Source organism: Camellia sinensis, chromosome 13 (assembly GCF_055761805.1).
Source record: "Camellia sinensis isolate YWXY chromosome 13, ASM5576180v1, whole genome shotgun sequence".
In the NCBI taxonomy this organism is placed as follows: Eukaryota; Viridiplantae; Streptophyta; class Magnoliopsida; order Ericales; family Theaceae; genus Camellia; species Camellia sinensis.
In genome coordinates this window covers 38,951,408-38,966,592 of record NC_138973.1, presented here as the reverse complement: position 1 = coordinate 38,966,592, position 15,185 = coordinate 38,951,408, and positions in this window count along the sequence as shown.

The window sequence follows — 15,185 nt, the reverse complement described above, 5'->3', positions numbered from 1 at the left end:
TCCGAGGCTCGCATTTCGTTAAATATTGCACTTTTCAGTAAACCGAGTAAGGACAAAGTGGAAATGAATGAAAGAGAGGTTAACTCTTTGAAAAATCTTTCAAAACACCTTATTTAGGAGTTTGGGGTTGAAGAAAATAGGAGAGGAGGGAAGAAACCTAGTTAGGGAAGAACATGGGCGTGAACCGTTAAGAGAAAGTCGAGCAGTCCTCGCTAAATCGGGCCTATCTATTTTTACACTTGGATTTCAGCTATGAGGCCACCACCGTTGGAAATTGGACTTTTGGGGTTTCATTTTTCACTCAAGAATCTCCTAAAGCTGAGTCCAGATGAGGGAGACATGGTTGGTTGAAGTTGGGCATCAATCCGGTTAGACCGAAACTGATCAGTCTTCACTAAAAGAGTCATATCACTTAGCACACTTAGAATTTTGATGTGAGGCTGCCACCATTGGGAAGACGACTTATGGGGCTTCAGGTTAGCCTCAAGAACTACCTGAAAAGGAGTCCAGATGAAGGAGATATGCCTATTTGAAGTCAGGGCCAGAACCAGTTTTTTCTGTCGGCCACTGGTGAAGTGTGCCGGCCACAAATGGAGCTTGCCGGCCATAGGTCAGCCAAAAATGATTCTTATCAGCCACCACTAGTGGTTGGTTGGCCAACAATGTCCAGAAAGCTCAAAGTTTGCAGATATTTCTCCTCTAGTTGTTCTATACTGTGCCGGCTGTCTCTAAATCAGATATTTCGACCAAGGCTTGTATTTTTGCTATATATGGAAGCCATATCTCTCATATTGCAAGGTTAGCAAATTTTGGGAGCCTCTCTCTCTAAAATCCCTCTCTCTCTACAATTCTCTCTCTCTAGATTTCTCTCTCTTGCACTTTTGTGCATCCAAGAAGAGAGTGTGCATAGAAGTAGAGATACACCTCTCCTTTGCGTAGACATCCTTGATCAAAGTTGCATATCTTTGGGCTGAGGTCCCTTGGAACCTATTTTTGGGTTGTTGGAAGGTTGTTTGAGCCTAAGAAAGTGGCTGATTTGTGCTAAGCTTCAAGAGGTATAACTCTCTCCCTTCAAGTTTGTTTTTCATACTTGCTTTGCCATCTTTTTCCACCATTTCAAGGCTGGTTTTGGCATGTAAAAAGTTCTGTTTTTTTAGACATAAAAGTAGTGGTTTGAGCCTTTGTGAGTTAGGGGGTTGTCCCCCCTTTTTGCTCTTTAGCTTGTTAAGCTTTTTGCACCATTTCTCACCACCTTCAAATCAAACTTTTTAGGTCTTTTTACCACTGAAACTCAGAGGATTTTCAGTGACAAAAACCATGTTTTGAGGTCCAAAATATGAGGGGTTGGCCTCCCCTCCTTGTGTCTTGTTTGCATGAATAGACAACCTAACATGTGAGCATGTTTTTCTACCATTTTGTGACTTGATCTCAGCATGTTTTTGCTACTTTTTTGACCTGCTTTAACTCTGTTTTGAGCTGGTTTGGCCACTTGAGGCTTGCTTTGTATGCTTGTAGTGCAATGGTACTTAATAGTCTAGTTTGTGCTATGTGTTAGCCTTTCATTCTAGCTATTTTTAGCGTACTTCAAGCATGTTTTAGGACTTCTTTTAAGTTGTTTTAGGACTATTTTAGACTGTTTGTCCCTTTTGAGCCTTGTATTGTATAGCTATAGTGCAAATGCCTTCACTAGCTTTGTGTTTTAAGGCCTCTAACATGTTTTGCATGAGATGATTGCATGCTATAGCATAATTTAACATGTGATTTCAGTGCCTATATCTCTGTCACACTCTCACTTATATCACTCTTTCATTGCTTTTGAGAGTTATGCTTTGAGCCTTGTTTATGAGCCAACATATGAGCATGTTTTTCTAGCCTTTTATGCTTCAATCTCAGCATGTTATAGCCACTTATTTGGCATGTTTTAACTCTGTTCAGAGCTGGTTTAGTCATTTGAGCTTGATATTGCATGCCTCTAGTGTAGTGCTCTTCACTAGTTTAGTGTTTATGGCTTTTGAACATGCCTTGCATGCATTGCTCGCATGATTTAGTGTCTTTTGCATGCCATATCAGCACTGAAAGTCTGCAACCTCCCTCTATTCTTCACTTTTTAATTTGCTTTTGAAAGTGGTCTTGAGCCCTTTGTTGGCTTAAGCATGAAGTTGAGGCCCTCATGCCTAATGGTTTTAATCCTTTCTTGAGAGTTTCTACTAACCAACAGCATGAGACCTCTTTTATGCTCAAGGTACTTGTGGCTTGGGCCATCTTTCCAATTAGAGGACTTTCACATTAGACTTAACCGGTTAAAGGATTAATCGGTAATGTAAAATGTGTAAACAAAATGAGCAAAGTAAAACATGAACAAGATAAGCATTTGTGTTACATTGCATGTGTTTGGATCAGACGTTAATCCAAACACAAGAAATGTGGGACATTTAAGACTCAAAGTAATGAAACGTGTCACATTTCTTGGTTGCTGTCACCCTTGATCATACATGATAGGGTGGTGGCCCTTTGAATCTGACTTGTGCATTCATTAAGCTTGTACAAGCTTGGCTCTTTGGTTATCATGCATTGAAAATGCTTTATTGGTGGCTTGAGAGCCAAATGCCATACTCCTTTGAGCTTGAGACATGACAAAAAGGTGGTAGTACACATATTCCTTGAAGAATACACTGCTTTGCCTCTGTTTGCTCTCCATTGCAAAAAAAAAAAGAGAATTCCAGGGAAAGGGTGGCTGACAGCCACAAATAGTGGCCGACTGGCCATTGGCAGTGGCTGACAACCACCTATGATAGCCGACCGGCCACCAGTTGAAGAGTTGTTCAAAGTGTTCCTGTTTTGGAGCAAATGCAGTCTGTTAATTGGTGTAAGGTTCAGAGATCAAAGCAAAGTGAAAACAGAGGCACCCAAAGGCAAGGCGGTGGATTTTTGGGAAGAAGCCAACCGAGCATGCATGTCTCCCTCCCCCGCAAGGCCATTTTATTGCTTTAATTAGTTAGCGTAGCTAATTATTAGATTCAATTTGGTTTGTAATAATCAATTAGCTTAGAATAGTTAATTAGTTATTCTGTAATAATTAGCTTAGCTTAGATTAGCTTAGCTTATTTATTCAGACCCTCCTTCATGAGGGCACAATGTTGTAATAAGTGTACGTGCGTGTGTGCATGTCTTCCAACCCCACGTCTTTCTTCTTTTTATTTATCCACTTTCGCTGGTTAGATTAGGGCACGTTTTGATTAGCATACTTTATGCTTGCATGTTTGCATCATTCATTTGTCTTACATGCACCCGGCTCGGCACATCAATCAAACTGCATTGTATTTGAATACATGTATCAAAATTGTTGCATTCATATGCCATCTTAGATAGCCGAGCCTATTAGTTGCATTATTGCATGTGTTGCATTAGGCATCTAGCATAGTTAGGATCATGCATATTTCTAACTAGTTTTTGTTTTGGCTTGGAGTACACTGTAAGTTTTAAGCTTTAGCATACTTGCATAAGTGTGAGTGTTGCCATGATAGCATCCTTGCCATGATGCTATTTGCTTAAGTGATTAACTACGTGAATGCCTGTGGATGAAGGCTTTATTATTTGAATTGGAACAATTCGACAAATGTGAGTTTTAAGCCCACTTTGCGAATGGCAAAATCATGTTTTAAGCCCACTTGAGGGTGGCAAATCCGCGCTTTAGCCCACTTGAGGATGGCATTTTCAAACCATTTTCGAAAACAAGCATGAGTTGTTTTGTTCCAATTCTTGCGATTTAGTCTATACTTGTATGTTGTGCGCATCACATAGTAAAGTTATCTAATAACCGGAATAAGAACACATGTGTTTATAAAATAATATATCATGCTTAGTAGAGGCCAATCCATTGATCGGGCAAACGGAGGTGCTCATTTCATGACCTTCCCCCCTCGTACCCAAGTTCCCGAGCCGAGGCAACTTTGGTGATGACGGAAACGTGGCCTTTGGCACAAGTTAGGGTTTCCTAAATTTTCCAAAAATAAAATATTTAGGTGGCGACTCTGTAATCTGGCAAAGCAGTCCAGTTTTGCATTATTTGATTCAAAATTTGATTTTCCAAAATGATTTGCCAGATTGGACTCTTTGGTGATTTATTAGTCTTACATTGCACTTTGTGAGATTAGATTTAGAACCGTGACAGAAGTCCGAACTGTAGGACTAATTCGCGTCTCTTCGAGAGGGAGGCGCGCGAAGAAAGTCGAGTCTACACTTAGCCCGAAATACAGATACAATAGTCAAAAGAAACTTGTTCATAATGTTCCACATAAGCTTGACTTGATCACAAAAGGAAACCTCATCGTGAGGCACAACAGCTGGCTGACAAAACAGAGATTCCAGACAGTAGTTTAGGCCTAGTCATGCGCCTGCTCACCTTCATACATAATATAACTAGTGAGCGGAAGCCCAGTGAACAATAACAAAGTAAAGGTTTTACTAAATGATGTCCAAATAGAAACAAAGCCTTGTACATAATCAGATGTCAAAACAGAAATAGGTTCACATACTCGTATTCAAAGTTCATACATTTCACATGATAGTATGTGGTACATCCATTAGCGTTAACAAATCCGATGACCCATGAAGGGACGGCCGTGAAGGCATTCCAATGACTCATGTGCACAAAGACGTTTCCGATGACCCATAAAGGGATACATATCATATGATGACAAGGATGACATAAATACATTTCAGAAATTTGGGCAATCATTCATTCATACAAAACATAGCATTTCAGAAAACTGATCATTTCATATCATCATAAAATAATTAAAGTCAAACATAACTTTACAGAGTTATTACTCATAAATGGCTCCAAAAGCAAAATAGAGAAAGTGGTCATTCGGATAGTCTATGACATGTGACCTACACAAACACATAGCAAATACATATTGAAACACATGCTCAGCATATGCTTAACTCATTACGTTTCGTTCTTAGTATGTTTCTAAGTCTTATTCTCATTATTATGTCTTAATCTTGGCTTAGAAATGCCTAGGATACAATGAGGATGCAAAAATGCACTTGAGAACAATTAGTCAAATATGCTGGAAACAGGGGTCTCGCTCGAGCGCAACTTCTTTCGCTTTAGCGGACGTCCAAACATGTGAGTGGTTGCTTAAACGCAACTTCCTTCGCTCGAGCGGTTTGTAAACTTTGTAAAAGTACTGGTGTAACAACTCCGACCCATGATTAACGTTAATCCATGATTTCATATGTCTAATAAGTTATTAAGATCAAATTATGAATTAATTATATGTGTGTTGCATTATTTGTGTTTATATCTATTTATCATAGAAAGATCTGTTCATGTTTATGTTTTGTTCTGCGAATTGAAGGCCTTTTCGGCATCCGATTCAGAAATTGACTTGGTTTTTGTGCTAATTAAAAATTTTAGAATTTTATAGTAGGTTTAATTGAAATTCGATTCGGAATGATTAAATTAGATTAATTAATGTCACTTTGCCTAGCTTAAGCCCAATTAATTAATTACCACTAAGCAAGCCTATATAAGGCCACTCCTACCTCTTTCTACACATTTTGACACCCTCATTCCCTCATCTTTTGAGCTCAACGTGGGAGAGAGTGAGAGACTATAGAACTTGGGACCAAACTTGAGGTAGAGAAGACCATTACTAGGAGAATTGGAGAATTACTCAAGATTTTGACTAATTGAAGCTCGATTGGGTAGCCTAGGTAAGAGCTCAACCTTGTAACGTTAGAATTGAGTCATTGAGCACATGAATACAAGTGAAATAGGTGAATTCATATCAGAATTGAGCTAGAATTGAAGAAAGCTAAGTCATTCCATGCATGCATGCATGTTTCATAGCATTTTAAAGTTGTTTTCAAAGCTTTTCTCGCATGCATGTTGTAATTCTAGCATGGTTTGAAGAATTCATAGCATTTCTCACCATTGGACCTCATTTGATCATGTTTTGGAAGCTAAGAACTCAAGTGAATACATGGATGCTATGTTTATAGCATGTTCTTACATTTCAAGTTGAATTTTTTTTGCACAATTGACTTGCTTTTAGGCCTTGATTTCATGAAATGAACTTCAAACCAAGATGTTTTACAAGTTCTTAGATGTTTTCCAAAATTTTGGCCCAAGAAGATGAGTTTTGGGGTGTGGAATTTGAGTTTGGAGCTTGGGGGTGCAATTTGGAAATTCTAGATTCTGCACTTCCACTCGAACGTGAGATTCTATGCTCGAGCGGCCACCTTTGTTTTTGCATCTCCGCTCAAGCGACCAGAAGTTCACTCCAGCATGAATTACATACTCCCAGAAGTTTCATGTTTTTGCAGACCACTCGAGTGTCAAGAGATGCGCTGAAGCGGGGACATGAGTCTCATGTTCGAGCGTCCGTCGAGCATGAAAATCACTAAACCAGTACTTTTTCAAAATTTGCAAAACGCTCGAGCATGGGAAGTTGCACTTGAGCATCCCCTCACATTTTGCATGTCCACTCGAGCGAAGAAAGCTACGCTTGAGTGGGGACACTGTTTTCAGAAATTTGACCAAGTGTTTTCCAATGCATTTTGGTATCCTCATTGCATCCTAGGCAGTCCTAAGCCAAGATTAAGACATAATAACAAGGGTTAAATGTAGAGACACACTAAGAACGGAACATAATAAATTAGATATATTACAACACGTGTTTCAAATGTGTATTTGTTATGTGCTAATGTAGGTCATGTGCCGTAAACCATTTGATTAGTTTGCTCTGTCTGTCTGCACTCGAAGCCAACTGTGAGTACTAACTTAGTAAAGTTATGTTCAACTTTACTTATTTTTTGTACAATACAATAAGATTTGTTTAATGAAATATTATATTCTGTACAATGAATGATTGTCAGAATTCTGATATGTATTCGTGGCATCCTTAGCATTATTTGATATATGTTAGCTGTTACCCAGTATCGAAGGTTCCATTATGAAACTTATTATGTCTCATCTGTTATCCATACCGGAGGCTCTATCATGGGGCTCAACATGTCTGTTATTTGTTACCTGGATCCGAAGGTTCCTTTGTGGAACTGGTTACTCATAACCATCATCTGTTCTGCATCTGTACTGTTAGCGCTAATGGGTGTACCATGTATGATTTAGCATGAATTCTAATCTCTATGTATGATTTGGACAAGATTATGATTACGGATCTACTTCTATTTTTGAAATAAATATGAATCTGTTTTCTGGAGTTGATATGGGACATCATTCATGGAAACCCTTTACTTTATTATTATTCACTGGGCTTCCGCTCACTATTTATTATATGTATATAGGTGATCAAGCACGTGATCAGGGCCAGAGTTGATGGCCTGGGGTTCTGTTTTGTCAGCCCGAGGAGGTTCCGGAACAAGTCAAGTCATGTAGCCAAGTCTTTTTGAACGTTCAACACTTTGTTTTCTCTTATTTAATGAACAGTTTGTTTTTGGTTATCTGTACATGGGGTAACATATAATTACTGTACTTATGTGATGCCATGTGTATGCGTATTAAGTTTAAAACTATTTTGTCCCATGTATGTCTGCACAGCTCAATGGATGTTGTATTTTGTATATTTGCTTCCTCAGCCCCTTGATTATACGTTATTCTATTCAGAGGTCTTTGGTAATCCAAGGATTACTTGCCAGTTATGATGCTAAACTTACAGGGGCGGGTTTGGGTTGTGACAAAGTGGTATCAGAGCACGTGTTTTACTGTGCACACAAGTCGATATGAGCTTAGGATGTCCTAGTAAGAAATAGGGGCATTCCATCTGCATGTGTGGGTGTGTGGTAACCTATATAAATATGAAAACTGAATTTGAATATGGGCAAACAAATTAGAAGCAATGAACGTGATTATTCCTATGTTTATTATTATTTAGTGTCTCTATAGCAGCATGGAGAATGCAAGGGACATGATACAAGTGAATCCTCTGAGGCTCGTATGAGCCAAATGGAACGAATGCTTACAGCATTAACCAAAGCTATGACACAACAACAAAGACAACAACCTTTGCCCCCTCCACCTTTACCGGTACAAGTTGAACCTGATAATAATGACATTATCAACCTGACACAGAAATTCACGAAGATGAAACCACCAACATTCTTGGGTGGAATTGAACCGTTGAAAACAGAGACATGGTTTCTTAAGATGGAGAAACTGTTTGAAGTATTTCCCTGTACCGAAACTCAGAAGGTTTTGTTGGCCACCTATACTCTTAAAGACGAAGTTTGAAGATGGTGGTAATTGATTCGGAATACCAATGGAAACATGGCGTGGGCTCGATTCAATGAGATCTTTTATGAAAAGTACTTCCCTTAGTGTTTTCGGGACCGAAAAGTGTCCGAATTCCAAGAACTCAAGCAAGGTAGAATGTATGTAACTAAGTACAAGGCTAAGTTCACTGAATTAGATAGATTTGCTCCTCACATGGTGGACATGGACTATAAGAAAGCCCGTAAATTTGAAGGAGGACTAGACTTAGACATATTTGATCGAGTAGGTGTATTGAAGTTGCCAATATACGTACAAGTCCTTGATAGATCCTTAATGGCGGAAGTTGCCCTAGCTGCTATGAGACAAAGTGAGGCCCCAACAACAACAATAGAATGGAGAGGAAAAAGGTCTAGGTATAGTTTTAGAAAAAAGACGTTCTCATGTAAGTAACAAGTAGAACACGGGGTCTACAAGCAGCTCGAGTCAGAGTAGTGGGTCTATTCCAGTTTGTCCTGATTGTGGAAGAAGGCATAGGGGTGTGTGTTATCGAGCATCCGGTGCTTGTTTTTGATGTGGCAAGACGGGTCATGTGGTGAAAGATTGCCCGCTTGGGTCTGATAATGCCAACCGCCCCATGGCAAGTTCAACTGGATCCGCTTTTACAGCCAAAACAAATGCAAGAGCTAATTCTGGGAAAGAACCTCTGAGCCAAGGTCGAGTGTTTGCCCTAGTGCCTGGTGACGTACAGAACACCGAAGTTATGGTGTCAGGTATACTCCCTATATGCTCTCAAAATGCATGTGTACTGATAGATTCTGGTTCTACGCATTCTTTCGTATCGTATACTTTCTCTCAGAAATTGACTAGACCACTAGAACCTATGAATTATTTGTTACCTGTATCCGCACCATTTGGAAGCCCTATGATATGCGCATATGTTTATCTGGCATGTGACATTGTGATTGGTGGCATGACATTATATGTTGACTTATCGCCTTTGGGAATTGAACATTTTGATTATATTTTGGGCATGGACTGGTTAATGAAGTACTGTGCATCTATTGACTGTGTGAATAAATCTGTTATATTTCATCCACCTAGGTTACCAGAGTTTGTATTTGTTGGGAATAAGGTAGTACCTCCCCCATACTTGATTTCGGCCATAAAAGTTGTTAAATTGCTAGAAAGGGATATAGAGGCTACTTGTGTTGTATATTGACTGCATCATCTGATAGTACTAATGTGGAAACTATTCCTGTTGTTAGTGAATTTCCCGATGTGTTTCCAAATGACTTGCCTGGGGACTTAGTTGATAGGGAAATTGAGTTCACTATTGAAGTGACATTGGAACCGCAACCTATTTCTAAGACCCCTTATAGAATGTCAACCTCATAAATGAAAGAATTAAAAGCCCAACTTTAAGAACTGTTAGACAAGAAATTCATCTATCCGAGCACTTCACCTTGGGGTGCTCCAGTCCTATTTGTCAAGAAAAAAGATAGATCTTTGAGGTTATGTATAGATTATCGGGAATTGAACAAAGTAACTATCAAGAACAAATACCCTCTACCCAGAATAGATGACTTTTTTGATTAACTACAGGGAGCACAAGTGTTCTCTAAGATAGACCTTAGATTTGGGTATCATTAATTGAAAGTTAAGGCAAAAGATGTAGAGAAGACTACATTCAAAACTAGATATGGGTACTTTGAATTTTTGGTAATGCCATTTGGAGTAACTAATGCACTTGCGGCGTTCATGGATTTAATGAATAGGGTGTTCAAACAATTCCTGGATGAATTTATTGTTGTCTTTATTGATGATATACTGATTTATTCTAAAAGTAGGGAAGAACATGAGAACCACATTCGAATTTCCCTACAGATTTTAAGAGAAAGGAAGATGTAAGCAAAATTCTCTAAATGTGAATTCTGGCTTGACAGTGTGGCATTTTTGGGACATGTAATTAACAAAGATAGTATCTCTGTTGATCCTCAGAAAATTGAAGCCATTGTGAACTGGCCAAGACCAACTAATGTGTTAGAAGTGAGAAGTTTTCTGGGACTTACAGGTTACTACAGAAGGTTTGTGAAAGATTTCTCAAAACTTGTCATGCCATTGACACAATTAACACAGAAAAGTGTACCATTTGATTGGACCGATCAGCGGGAATCAGCATTTCAGGAACTGAAGACTAGATTAATAATTGCACCAATTTTGACATTACCCAACAGGACCGATGGGTTCTAGATATATAGCGATGCTTCCTACAAAGGCTTGGGGTGTGTATTAATGCAGAATGGGAAAGTGGTTGCTTATGCCTCTCGACAACTCCGCCCACATGAAAAGAACTACCCAACTCATGACCTTAAATTGGCAGTTGTCGTCTTTGCTTTGAAAATTTGACGACATTATCTGTATGTGACTTGTGAAGTATATACAGATCATAAAAGTTTAAAATATTTCTTCACCCAAAAGGAACTGAACATGAGACAACGAAGATGGTTAGAATTAATTAACGATTATGACTTGCAGATTTTGTACCATCCAGGAAAAGCAAACACAATTGCTGATGCTTTGAGCCGTAAATCCATGGGTAAATTATCATGCTTACTTACCGGTCAGAGAGATTTGATATGTGACTTAGAAAGAAATGAAATTGAAGTTGTATTACATGAACAAGGCGAAATCTGGCTGCTATTTCTATTCAACCTGCAATCATTGAAGAAATTAGAGAGAAACAACTTGAAGATGAGTTCTTGAAAAAGGTTGTGGAAGAATTTGACTCAAAACCGAGGCCGAGGTTTGTCTTGGAGAATAATGCGTTAAAATTTCAGAATAGACTTTGTGTACCAAATTCGTCTGATTTGAGGAAGCGTGTTATGACTGAAGCTCACAACTCCAAGTTTGACATGTATCCGAGGAACACAAAAATGTATCATGATTTGAGACAGAACTTTTGGCTTGGAATGAAGAAAAGCGTTGCCAACTTTGTGGCTAAATGTTTGCACTACCAACAAGTTAAAGCTGAACATCAACGACCCACTGGATTGTTTCAGCCACTTCCAATATTGGAATGAAAGTAGGAGCATATTACTACGGATTTCATTGTCGGAATACTTCGTTCTTCTCGAGGTATGGATTCCATTTGGGTCATTGTAGATCATTTAACTAAATCTGCTCACCTTTTACCTGTCAAATCTTTGTATAATGCGGATAAGTTGGCTAATTTGTATGTCAATGAGATTGTGAAATTACATGGAGTTCCCGTGTCCATAGTATCTGATAGAGATCCCAAGTTTACTTCGAGATTCTGGCAGAGATTATAACAAGCTTTGGGGACTGAGCTGAGACTAAACATGTGCTCTTAAAAGATGACTACACCTATGAAGAGAGGCCAATACAGATTGTTAATCGCCGAATCAAAAGATTAAGGTACAAAGAAATTTTGTTGGTAAAGGTTGATTGGCAGAATCATGGGAGAACCTATGAAACTTGGGAAACAGTGGAAGATAAGATGAAAAGATACCCTGAACTATTTCCTTTGGACCAAGTATTCTTCCAAGATGAAGGTAATTCTAGTTTGGAGGACCAAACTCTTTAAGAGGGAAAGACTGTAACAACCCTAACCCATGATTAATGTTAATCTATGATTTCATATGTCTAATAAGTTATTAAGATCAAATTCTAAATTAATTACATGTGTGTTATATTATTTGTGTATATATCTATTTATCATAGAAAGATCTGTTCATGTTTATGTTTTGTCCTGCGAATTGAAGGCCTTTTCGGCATCCGGTTCAGAAATTGACTTGGTTTTTGTGCTAATTAGAATTTTTATAATTTTATGGTAGGTTTAATTGAAATTTGATTCGGAATGATTAAATTAGATTAATTAATGTCACTTTGCCTAGCTTAAGCCCAATTAATTAATTACCACTAAGCAAGCCTATATAAGGCCACCCCTACCTCTTCCTACACATTTTGACACCCTCATTCCCTCATCTTTTGAGCTCAACGTGGGAGAGAGTGAGAGACTATAGAACTTGGGACCAAACTTGAGGTAGAGAAGACCATTACTAGGAGAATTGGAGAATTACTCAAGATTTTGACTAATTGAAGCTCGATTGGGTAGCCTAGGTAAGAGCTCAACCTTGTAACGTTAGAATTGAGTTATTTAGCACATGAATACAAGTGAAATAGGTGAATTCATATAAGAATTGAGCTAGAATTGAAGAAAGCTAAGTCATTCCATGCATGCATGCATGTTTCATAGGATTTTAAGGTTGTTTTCAAAGCTTTTCTCACGTGCATGCTGTAATTCTAGCATGGTCTGAAGAATTCATAACATTTCTCACCATTGGACCTCATTTGATCATGTTTTGGAAGCTAAGAACTCAAGTGAATACATGCATGTTATGTTTATAGCATGTTCTTACATTTCAAGTTGAATTTTTTTTGCACAATTGACTTGCTTTTGAGCCTTGATTTCATGAAATGAACTTCAAACCAAGATGTTCTACAAGTTCTTAGATGTTTTCCAGAATTTTGGCCTAAGAAGATGAGTTTTGGGGTGTGGAATTCGAGTTTGGAGCTTAGGGGTGCAATCTAGAAATTCCAGATTCTGCATTTCTGCTCGAGCATAAGATTCTACGCTCGAGCGGCCACCTTTGTTTTTGCATCTCCGCTCGAGTGACCAGAAGTTCACTCGAGTGTGAATTGCATGCTCCCAAAAGTTTCATGTTTTCGCAGACCGCTCGAGCATCAAGAATTGCGCTCAAGCGGGGACATGAGTTTCACGCTCGAGCAACCATCGAGCGTTCATCGAGCGTGAAAATCACTTAACCAGTAATTTTTCAAAATTTACAGAACGCTCGAGCATGGGAAGTTGCGCTCGAGTGTCCCCTCACATTTTACATGTCCGCTCGAGCGAAGAAAGCTACGCTCGAGCAGGGACCTTGTTTTTTAGAAATTTGACCAAGTGCTTTCCAATGCATTTTGGCATCCTCATTGAATCCTAGGCATTCCTAAGTCGAGATTAAGGCATAATAATGAGGGTTAAATGTAGAGACACACTAAGAACGAAACATAATGAATTAGATATATTCCAACGTGTGCTTCAAATGTGTATTTGTTATGTGTTGATGTAGGTCACGTGCCGTAAACCATTTGATTAGTCTGCTCTGTCTGTCTGCACCTGAAGCCAGCTGTGAGTACTAACTTAGTAAAGCTACGTTCAACTTTACTTATTTTCTATACAATGCAATAAGATCTATTTAATGAAATATTATATTCTGTACAATGAATGATTGTCTAAATTCTGACATGTATTCATGGCATCCTTAGCATCATGTGATATCTGTTAGCTGTTAACCAGTATCAGAGGTTCCATTATGGAACTTATTATGTCTGTCATCTATTATCCGTACCGGAGGCTCTATCACAAGGCTCAGTATATCTGTTATCTGTTACCCGGATCCGAAGGTTCTTTTATGGAACTGGTTACTCATAACCATCATATGTTCTGCATCTATTCTGTTAGCGCTAATGGATGTACCACTTATGATTTAGCATGAACTCTAATCTCTATGTATGATTTGAACAAGATTATGATTACGGATCTGCTTCTGTTTTTGAAATAAATATGAATCTGTTTTTTGGAGTTGATATGGGACATCATTCATGGAAACCCTTTACTTTGTTATTATTCACTGGGCTTCCGTTCACTATTTATTATATGTATATAGGTGATCAAGCACGTGATCGGGGCCAGAGTTGATGGCCTGCGTTTCTGTTTTGTCAGCCACCATTTTCTTCTCCTAAGGATGTTCCGGAACAAGTCAAGTCATGTGGCCAAGTCTTTTTGAACGTTCAACACTTTGTTTTCTCTTATTTAATGAACAGTTTGTTTTTGGTTATCTGTACATGGGGTAACATATAATTACTGTACTTATGTGTTGCCATGTGTATGCTTATTAAGTTTAAAATTATTTTGTCCCATGTATCTCGGCACAGCTCAATGGACGTTGTATTTTGTATATTTGCTTCCGCAGCCCCTTGATTATACGTCATTCAGTTCGGAGTTCTTTGGTAATCCAAGGATTATTGGCCAGTTGCGATGCTCAACCTATAGGGGCTGGTTTGGGTTGTGACAATTGGTTGTTTGATTTTTTCGCTCAAGCATGAGACAGAGGTCTTCGCTCGAGCGCAACTCTTGTCGCTCAAGCGGTCTACAAAAATGGTAAACTTCTAGGAGCATGCATTTTAAGTACAAAAATGTGCGTGATCGCTCGTGCACAGGTTTTGTCGCTCGAGCGGAGAGTCAGAATCTGAAATTTCCAAATTGCTCTTCCAAGTTCAAAACCCAAATGCAAGGCTACAAAACACATCTTTTTGGACCAAATGCTTAAGAAAACATGTATAAACTTGTAAAATATTGAGAATTAAACATCATTTCATGAAATCAAGGCTCAAAAGTTTGCCAATTGTGCACACTTAAACTTGAAATGTTGGAAACATAACATGCGAATAATTTCTTGACTTCAATTTTCAAAACATGATCAACATGGTAAAATAGTATGAAACTTGATGACTTTCCAAAACAAAAGCTTTGATTAATGCATGCATGTGAGAATTCTTCAAAATTCAACTCTAAATGCAAAAGAATTTTTATGCATGTATGATACTCTTCTTAATTCTTATTCTTAAGGTCAATTCTTGTTCTTAACCTCAAACTTCTCTTGAATTCAAGCATGAGTGAGTCAAACACAAGTTTAAGAGTCAAAGTCTTACCTAAAGTTCTCAGTTTCTTGAATTCCTAGTGAGTTCTTGCTCAATTCTTCAATTGCTTTTTAATTCCCTAGCAAATCCTTATTTCCTTCTTGAATTCAAGTCTCTCACTCTAAAGTCTTCCTCTCTCACATTTTTGAGGCTCAAGAGTGAA